Source organism: Bombus vosnesenskii, unplaced genomic scaffold (assembly GCF_011952255.1).
Source record: "Bombus vosnesenskii isolate JDL3184/JDL3185 unplaced genomic scaffold, Bvos_JDL3184-5_v1.1 scf7180000016261, whole genome shotgun sequence".
NCBI classification, from domain to species: Eukaryota; Metazoa; Arthropoda; class Insecta; order Hymenoptera; family Apidae; genus Bombus; species Bombus vosnesenskii.
This window is the reverse complement of record NW_022884330.1, coordinates 2,097,792-2,107,715: the sequence shown is the minus strand read 5'-3', so window position 1 is coordinate 2,107,715 and position 9,924 is coordinate 2,097,792. Positions and strand designations below refer to the sequence as shown.

The 9,924-nt window shown below is 42.9% G+C and overlaps 1 protein-coding gene across 3 annotated transcripts in view; it reads left to right on the top strand.

The window, feature by feature from the left end:
• Positions 1-702: 702 nt before the first annotated feature.
• LOC117241752 (chondroadherin-like protein) overlaps positions 703-9,924 on the top strand; it is a 170,721-nt gene continuing 161,499 nt past the window's right edge. For all 3 annotated transcript variants that reach the window (XM_033507838.1, XM_033507837.1, XM_033507836.1), the window contains exon 1: positions 703-864. The gene's annotated coding sequence lies outside the window, so the exon portion shown is untranslated. The remainder of the gene's footprint in view (positions 865-9,924) is intronic.

The following is a 9,924-nucleotide window of genomic DNA, read 5'->3' as shown; positions in this document are numbered from 1 at the left end:
CTTATCAGATTAAAAGAATTCTTGTTACGGGATCTATACCTAATTCGTGGAAACTATTAACGGGCCAACTAAGTGCCACGAAGCAAAAAATTCATACCGTCGAAATTGAAGAAAATTCCCACTCGTTTCGTAGGTACATATTTCGATCTGTTGTACGAATAAAATTGAAAGAACATAACGTAAGTAGAAGCTGCTTTTCTAAATGTATTACTTTGTAGGTATAACTATTAGGTATAACACGCGATTAACTCGATTGTTTTTAGCTGGTGTCAGAACTAACGGAAAGCAGCTTAAGTCGTAGAAAGGAAAACTTGCGCTACAGGAATTAAAAGAGCGGAATAAATAATTTCGCTGGGAGGAATTGCGAGACACAGTGAACGGACATTTTGGTCGCGTTGACCATGCCCATCGTGCACAGTGTGCGAGTCACAGACTCGTACGTTATGCTTTCACGGCGAAGAATTCATTGTAAAAGGAAGAGGACGAGTTGCTTTGGCGTGAATGGTTGAAACACGGCGCGGCGAAGGGCAAAGGGCGAGCCGAGGTGCTCGATCCGCTTGAAACGGGCTTGGGCCACTCGGCTAGGAGGACGAGAGGAGTCAAGGCGCAGGTGCACCGTGGCCTCCTGTCGTCGGCGTCGGCGTCGGCGTCGGCATCGGCGTCGGCGTCGGCGTCGGCGTCGTTGCATGCTCCGCTAAGGTACGCGCGCTCCGCCACGGTACAGAGCGCGGCAGGAGTCCAAAGGATCACGAGGTCCAATCACGCAAAGTCGCTCGCCGGTAGCCCGTTGTCGTCTAAACGACTCTTGACATGAGCCTCGGTTCCCGCGCGTCCGTCAGCTAGGGGAGCAACTTCCGGTCTAAGGTCAGTGATACATCGATCATCGCGATCGTCCAGTCGAATCGTTCAACGCCACCACCAACCGCTTCGACGCTTCTATTCTTATCGTATCAGTGATCTTGCCATTCGTTTATTTCTTATCGATCAGTGAATCTATATATCGTTATACCGTTATGTATATACGATATAAATTAGAGGAAGAAAGTTGAAAATGATATACATGTATATATGTATGTAGTGGAAAAAGCACCAAGCAATTGTCGAGGGATAAGTAGAGGTGTTTGATCGGATCGTTAGGCAGGGATCAGTGATGATCAGTGATGAACGCCCGTGAACAAGCGAGCACCTTTCCAAAGATTCTCGCGGGAAAATCGCGACAAGTGACGATCGTGTGCTTCGTTTGGATTGTGGATGATCTCGGGATATGAAGTGCGGATAATCTTTGATAGTTCTATCCTTCGTGCCATCCTTCTGTTCGTTCGTACGAGTTTGAATAAAAGAACGTTTCATAAGTATCGTTGTCTATGCTTGATCGAATGCTTCTAAGACTGGTATTAGTCTGCAGTATCGAAGAAGGTGGCTATTTGTTCACGGGCCCGACGAATACCTATCAGACACCTGTTACTATGCTCAGCAAGAATTTCTCGTCGGCAGCGTTGAAGTTCTTGGTGACGGGGTTAACGAAATTTCTCCTCACGGAAGATTTTTATTTAATTTAGTTGTGTGTATGGTCGATAAAATCATTCAGAGAAGTTGGTATTCTCCAGGCTGCAGTCAATTGCACGAGGTCGAAACGGATGTGAGTAACCATTTCTTTTTTTTTCCCCTCCCGTTTGCGCGGAAAGTTTCAAAGAGACTCTGAACTCTTCTTCTTCTCTCTCTCTCTCTCTCTCCCGTACCTATTTCCTCTCCGAATGCTTTCTCTTCACGTACAGAATAGCCGTAATACAGCTTTGAAAAGGTACGAGAGTTGGCAAGTCGAAATTTGTAATTTTAAGAGAAAAAGAACGGCCTGCGCGAATTTCGTGGTAGCGTCGTGTTAGCGCACGTATAGCAGCTCGGACTCGCGGAAGTAGCGTAGAATTAGGATGTCGGCGACGATCCTGGTGGCGACTTGGAAATCCTAGCGTGCACGAGTTTAATGAGCTTCCGAGCCGTTTTCCAGGAAGACCCTTTTGAATTTCTTAAAACAAGAGTTATCGATCGTTTCGCGGCCTCCCGCGGATACACGCCTATACCCGGTGAAAAAATATTCGCCGACGCTCTCCTTAAGGTTCCGTGCATCGCATCGAAATATCAAGCACGCGAGAGTATCGGATTCTTTTCCTCGTCTATCTAAACGGATCGCGTAATGTTGCGATAAATACAGCAAGACGCTTGGTATCGTGCTGCTTTTTTAAGAAAGCTATAGACTCGAAGAGGATTATACAGAAGTTGTCGTATGCTGTAATACGCATTTTCTACCCTGAACGTTCGATGATTTTTCTGACTCAGCCGTCTCTTTGTACGTCAGCTCTTCGAATACGTAGGTTAAACTCGTTAAAGGCGTGTCCTTGCCTTTAACGAGTCGCATCTTAACTCCGAAATATCGACGTATACCGACAAGTTGCTTAGGAAAAGGAAACGCTCGTTGCCCTGCCAAGAGCTTGTACGTTCTACTTGATTCATACGACGGATAATGGGAATTCTCGTAGTGAACGAGGAGCTGGGACTGGTAAAAGCTAGGAACACGATGCTCTTTGTTTCGCCTTAACAAATATTGACTGTACGATGGAAAAATGATATTCTCCTTTGACAAACTTCAGTCATGAAAGAAAATCTTCAGTCGTGGATACGTGCAACGTATCCAAACGTCCAACTCCACCCTGTTTCGTCAATCATCTACTGATAAAATAACCACGCGAAAACTGCAGTGTAATATCGCGGACCGAATTACATGTTCCGTTCACTTGTCGTTTTCGCCACAAGATCGATTACGCGTCGTGGTTTGTAGCTCGAAATATGTACATGGGCGCGACAGTAGGGCTAGAATTACAGCAATTACGTGTTCCGATGAAACATCCGAAGAACGATGCAGCTCTCCAAACCGATCGACTCCTCGAATTTTATTAATTTCTCAACCTCGTTACGTAAGCGTACGGTTAATGTTCAATTTTAAAGAAACAAATCTCTTTACGAATTTTGTCATTAGGTGGTACTGACAAACTCCGCAATCTCCCAGTTGCCAACCCAATATTACACGCGTTATACGAAACGTATACATTGTGCAATTTTGTCAGCATCGTTACGAGACATCACCATCGTCGATATTTGAAACAAGTTTAGGGACAACGAATGAAATTTCAAGATTTCTTACGTAACACGTACAGTATGGACGTAAAAGTTTGCTGTGGTAAGCCTTCGAATACTTTGGTAAACCGGTGCATATACATAATTGATCGGTTTGACATATTCGTCGGTATGACAGTTTGTCAGAACACGCATCCACCGGTAACCATAGACTAACGCGATTCGTTGGAGTTCGAACGCGATATTCCTGGCATCGACTAGCGTTTCACGGTAACCGCGAGCGTCAAATGTCAATGCGCGTGTGTGTTTTAACATTCGGCGGCGCGACGCGACGCGTTTCGATTGAACCAGGCCAGGGGACTCTGACAGAATGAGCACGATATCGATCGCGCTGAGAATATTCACCGAAGCGAACGTACGACGAACCGAAGAAACAACTTTGAACGCGCGTTGCGCGTAACAAGTGGCTCCGTTCTTCCGCTTCTGGTCTCTTTCTCTCTTCTCCGTTGCTTCCATTGTTCGATCTTGCTGATTCTTTCTGGTCAGTGTTCCAGAATCGCGCAATACGTTCACAGTATAGAGACACGTTTTCATTCTGTACAATAGCATCCATTGTGCGGTCGACTTACCGCGTGCCGTTTCGTTCGTTCGGGTTTTCGGATTTTTCGACCGTTTCTTGGCTCGATTGCTTGCTATTCAGCGCTGCGATGTTTTGAAAGCTTGTCCCGACGATGTAGACGTTCGACGATGGCATTAGAATGGAAAAGAGGAACGTTTCGAGGTGGATTTTGGTGAAAAAAATGCTCTATTGGTAGAGTTGTCCTTTGTAATTGGTACAAAGACCGAAAGGAAGCTTTCTAGAAAACCGTGATTAACGACTTTTGAATTTATACACAGTATTACTTGAGACTTTGTTTTCCTACTAAGAGACAAAGCGTACTCGAGCTTTTCCTTCGACACAACGAAACGTCGTTTCCTTTTCCAAAGATCTCACATTTTTCAACTGCTTTCACGACTGTGCGCTATCTTCTTCCGACTGGAAATTTAATAAAACATTTCTCTAACCACCGTCCACGTACAGACCCTGTCCACAAGCGCAAGGACACCTGCTGCTTTTAAACAAAGCTCGATAACCGACTCAGATTATTAGGGAAATGATTAATCGTTCAGAATTTTACGTTCGTGCGAGATAACGATGGGAGATAAGAGAAGAACAAATTAACGACCACGTCTTTCCTCCCATGCACCTTCATTTAAATCCTGTCCAAAAAATTAGCAGTCGTTTGGATAAGAATCTTTCTGCGAGAAATTTGAATACACGATACGATGACCAACATGACTGAACCGATGCTGAAAAGATGTAGCAGATACGCAAGAACGGATTTAATTTTGTACTATAATATATTCATAATTATAGCGATACTTTTCTCAAGATCCAGACGAGATATCAATTCGTACAATTCGAATAACTTGTCATAATCTGGTTGTCAAACTCGTGAAACCTCGCCTTATCATTCTCTTAAATCATCTTATCGTCCGAAACAGAGTTTTCATCCGAGTCAACCTTCTCGTACCTACTCGTAAATACCAGTTCATTTTCGTTCGTTCGTTCTGCATCTCCAACTGCGTAAAAAAAAATCGAATATACGTTGGCCGACGTATTCGTCTAGTAATAAAACACATACATGGAGGGATCTAACACGAGTCAAGCCATTTGCTCGTACGTGTATGGTGCTGGACTGTGCGATATTAGAAGATGGAAACGTTCCGTTGGTTGAAATTTTCCGTACCGTTGGTTGTCAGCCACGGCACGAAGAATTTATGGGACCGGGTGGAATTCAACAACGCCCTCTCCGGAGAGTTCAATCCTGTTTCGCGCGTACCTCGTCATCAGCAATGTCCCGAATTTCCGCCAGTACCATACGGCCAAGCAGAAGCATAGGGTGTGTCCGATTCGAGTGTGCGTGTTCGCTCACGGTTGTTTGTTTAATCCCTCGAGGGATCTGCAACATGGCCACTTGCCGTTTTCGCTTCTATCAAAGGCTCTTCCCCATCGACCGCACTTTCCAACTAAAACCTACCCCCTTTCGCTCTATGCAGTGTCAACACGGTGTCCATCTGCTTGTTGCTCGACTTGTCCATCTTGTCTCGCAATTTCGCGGTTTCCGACGGAAATACAAAATTTGTAATTTTGCTTTGTAAGTTTTATGACATCTGCCGAACACTCATTTTGTATCTTCTTTTTTTTTTGGAAGATTGGGGTTAGGTTGGGGTTAGATTGGAAGATTGGAATAATACGAACGACTAAAGCTTCGAAGATTTCTTAACCAGAAAACTTGCGTAATTATAGGATGAAAAGTTAACAGAGGCCAACTAACTTCAAACAGAGAGATCGTAGTCGTTGGAAACACGGTTTAATTTATTTCGAAGAGAGACGATTCAACGCGTTAAAAAATAGCGGATCTGAATGACGGGGTTTGACTCGCCTTTTCCGGTTGATCAGTTGAAAATCAACGACTAGTCCAAAGTCGAGGGTAGACTTTTGTTAGCGTGGAATTCCAACGAACGAAGATATAGAGCAAACGATAGCAAAAAGGTTTCACCGTTTCTTCTACGATATACCGTTTCAAAATTTTAGCTCTGTTTCTGAAGATTTTCCGAAATGTTCAATTTTCCAGAGTCACGATCTTATCGAATATCAATTTCGAATTTGTATTCGCCTCGTCCCAAAGCTTATTAGAAGCCTCTTGTCGAGCTAATAATTAATTCATCGACGAAGGTAAACGAGCAGCGAGATACGAGCGGGACCCTCGACGAGCAACGAATCGTCTCGCGCAAGCTGTCGATCAAATACGAGAGAAGAGCGTGTTTGAAAGCCCGTAAATCTGGTCACCCGTGGCTGGAATAAAATCGAACATTGTAAGTTCGCCTTGTTCGCTGCTATGAATTTCTTCCTCGACGTTGTGAATTTACTTGTTGCCTCTAGCCAGCGTGCGGTTTTCTTCCCTGCAACAGTAATAAAAAGTTGGCAGCCGGGAAATCGATTTAAGATATTGCTTTCGTTAAAAACCATTCGGCACTTTCTAGCATTTTTAATGCCATAAAATTCCTCGTCTCGTTTAATCTGTCTTTCCTTTCTTCTTATTTTCTCGTTTATTTCTGTCTTTCGTTCGTTGATATCGTAGGAATGAAATCGGGCGTGGTTTACAGCGTTCATTAGCCTTCCAATAGAACATTTGGTCCTTTGTAAACGCATCCTTGTCTTTGCGCCAGGATCGATACCGTTATTATCTTCCAGTCACCTTAACTGGCTTTCACGCGACCAGTTTCAACCGCCTCGTGACGTTTTCCCGAATTAAGCCCGGTGACATATTAAAATTGCCGAACCTCGACTAACTTGATCGCGTTCGTATTCCGATATCATCCATCCGTACGACTTCTTTCTGACATTTAAAAATACGCGATGCTGCTGGAAAGTAATATAGTCGGAGAAATAAATCGCAATTTCCTAAGTTTTTAAGCGTTCCTTTCAATTCCTGCTGCGGAGAAACGCTGGCTACCAGCACAGCGATTTTTAATAACCAGACCAGAACTAAATCGCCAAGAGCGAAGCCATTTCTCCAACAACAAATCCTTCGCGAGATTTACTTACTTAATTTTCCAATGGTCTGTTTATAGGAAAGCTATTAAAACTCTACACGCTCTTCGTCTAGACAGACTCGATCGATTCGATTAATAATTTAGCCGTCGTACCGCGATGCTTTAACCCACACGACCAACTTCCACCTATATTTTACCAACAAATGCACATTTGCGCATCCAACCGTCGGAAAATCACAAAGGATAGGTTCCACTGGCGGCTTATGACCAGGAACAGCGCCCGTAATCGCGACTGCCGATTTTCTTTACCGTGAAAACACAGGAGAATCCGTGAAACGCAACGAGTCGGTATTGAGCGTTATCAGATAGCGACGTCGTGGCCCATTCTGCTCGAGGTCGCGTCGCGACGCTCCAACCTTTTCGGCGTAAACCGAGGCAATGGCGATCGCCTGCCTTATCTTCCTTTATCCTGCCACCGAGTCCCTTTCGCTCGCCAGCTCTGTTTCCCCCGTTATACCTTTTTGCAGCGGAAAGATCGACTTTTCTGTAAAAATCCACCTGCTCTTTTTACCTTATTCGCAAGAGGACAGTTATACGCGCGTAAGACGATGATGCCGCGAGTCTGTGCTTTCGAAGAGAAATCCAAGTGGACCGCGATGTGTTACAAGATTTCACCAGCGACGTGCTCCTTATTTTTTGACTGGCTTAAAAGTTTATCAGGCAAAGGAAAAAGTTGCGCAGAGGAAACATTCTTTTTTCGCACTTTTCGAGAGAGAACGATGACGACACGGGACTTGCAGGTGACCATCATGCGCGTGATTTATCCGATCGTAGAATTTGATGCGATACTTGATGGAATAAGCGCGAGTAAATGGGCAAAATTAGCGAACAGCGCGCGCGAACGTTTTTATTAATTTCGTCGTTAGGTTTGTCAGGTTCGTAAGTATAAGCTTGTCGAGTAGGTAATAAATGTACGAGACTTTGTAAACGATTGAAACGGTATTTAGTTAGAGGGATATAATAGTTTCATTAGGTGCCCTCGTAAGGAGGGGTCGATTATTGAATTTGAAAATTGCTTATTGCGTTTCTTGAATCCTCGGACGATATCTCGAGCTTTTTCTAGTTAACGTTGGAGTATTTTAAGGTACAGCGACAGTTAACGCGATCAACGTCCAAGGCTATAAAATAATATTTCATTTCGTCCGAAATAAAGCTTCGTATTACACGGAAGGTAAAGCTGTTACGACGAAGCTGAAAATACAGCTTTTGAAATATTAAATCATCGTATATCTGTCGTCCAGACGAAAATGTATTTGATTCGAAAGATCTAAATTAAAACTAAACTTAAAATTAAAGAACAAAATAAATATAAAATAACGACAGCAAGACTGTAAACAAGTCAATGGATCGAAACAGTCGTCGTAGTCGATAAACCACGAACTTTCGTGCTGTAAAACGATCGCGCGATTGCACATGGAAGAAATTAAAGGACAGCTGCTATCCAACAAAGATTGATTAAAGAACTCGCTCCAATATCCTTATATTACACATTGTCGGCTTGCCACACGTCCAGAGAGACCAAAGATTGCATTTACGGCAAATCTACGTTGCAAGCTTCACTCCGGTTAAAAGACACAAGAGCAATGAGAAACTGAACTGAACGATAAATACAGCAGAGAAGTTGCGCTAAACCAATTTCCATACAGCGTTTCCTACAGATCTCCAAGGAGGTTTATAACGTTAAATCGCGTTCTAAACTCTGCTTCGGTTAGAAGACAAAATGTTTTAATAAAAAAAGGACCAAAGATAGAGTGAAACGACAAATATAATAGGAAAACTACGTTAAACCGGTTTGGCCTGTTCTCTACAGGTTTCTAAGAAAATTGGTGCCAACGTTGGATGTACATTTCAAACTCTGTTACAATAAAAAAAAAAAGAAAAGAAGAACAACAAATTTTCACAGAAGAAATAGGAAAAACCAAACGAAACGACAAACAGTATAGAAATGTTACGTTAAACTGATCCGCGCACGTGTCTTTAAGCCAACGATATTCGATCAGTGTTCCACGAGAATTCTCGAACCGTACGATACTTAATTACCTGTATTTAATATTTAATCAAAGCCACTGACTCCTTTTTCCTTAGATTGCCAAATAAAAAAGTAACGACAGCCGTCTGGTATAAATACTGTGTCAAATACATTTGCCGGTGTACCGCAGAATTTTAGTAATTAATTCGCTTGCTTCGTGAGATGAGAAAAAAGGCTGTTTTAAACAAGAAAAAAAACCGATGCTACAGGTATTTCCCCGGTTAATCGGCGAAGAGTACTTCGCCAAAGCGATTTTCTAAAAAGCCGCTGCCTTGACACACCAACGTTCGTTACTGCGAGCAGTTTCCGACGTCGTTGAATATTTCCCTAACGAAAGAGGGAACGTCCCCCTCGAGATTTTTAACTATCGTCCCACGCGATCGGTACTCCAACTTTGTCCCGGGCCGAGGTTCAACTTTAAAGCGTTTTACATAATGCAACCCGAGAGAATCTATGGCAATTATTAATTTGGAGATCGAGTCGTGGCGTGTGGTGATTAAAATGGATGAGCTTTGAGCTGAGACGAAGAAACGCCTGATGGCTTGAATTCAGCGCGATAATGCGATTCTGATGATGCACGCTTCGTGTTTCGTTATGCTTTCGTCGACGAATGCATAAAATTTGCGTGGAAAAACAGAGAAGGTCTGTCAGTGGTTTAAATCTCCAAGGACGATGTAAAATATGGACAAGAGGTTTCATAAGATAAAATAAAGAGACAGCTGATTGTATCGTGGAGGGTAGCACGATAAAAGAACATTGAAAAATATAGAACAAATTTTATAACGTGTTTCTTACATTAATGTTACTCGTTGAATAAATTGCACGTTGCGTTTTTACGTGCGAGATTATTTTTCGTGACAAGAAGGTCATTAGAAACGGCGTGAAATGTATTTGCTTGTTGGGAAAAAGGGTCAATGAGGAACAAGACTCGTCAAACACATCCAATGTCTACACGAAACATTGATTTCAATTTCCACTTCACCATGTTCAGGATTAAACTTCGTTAGCTCGGTTTAAGGCTACTTTCATCAAAGTTTGCTAACGAAACCGTTACACTTTTGAGTCAATTAAACATTGGAAACCACAAGTATACATTTAAATCACAA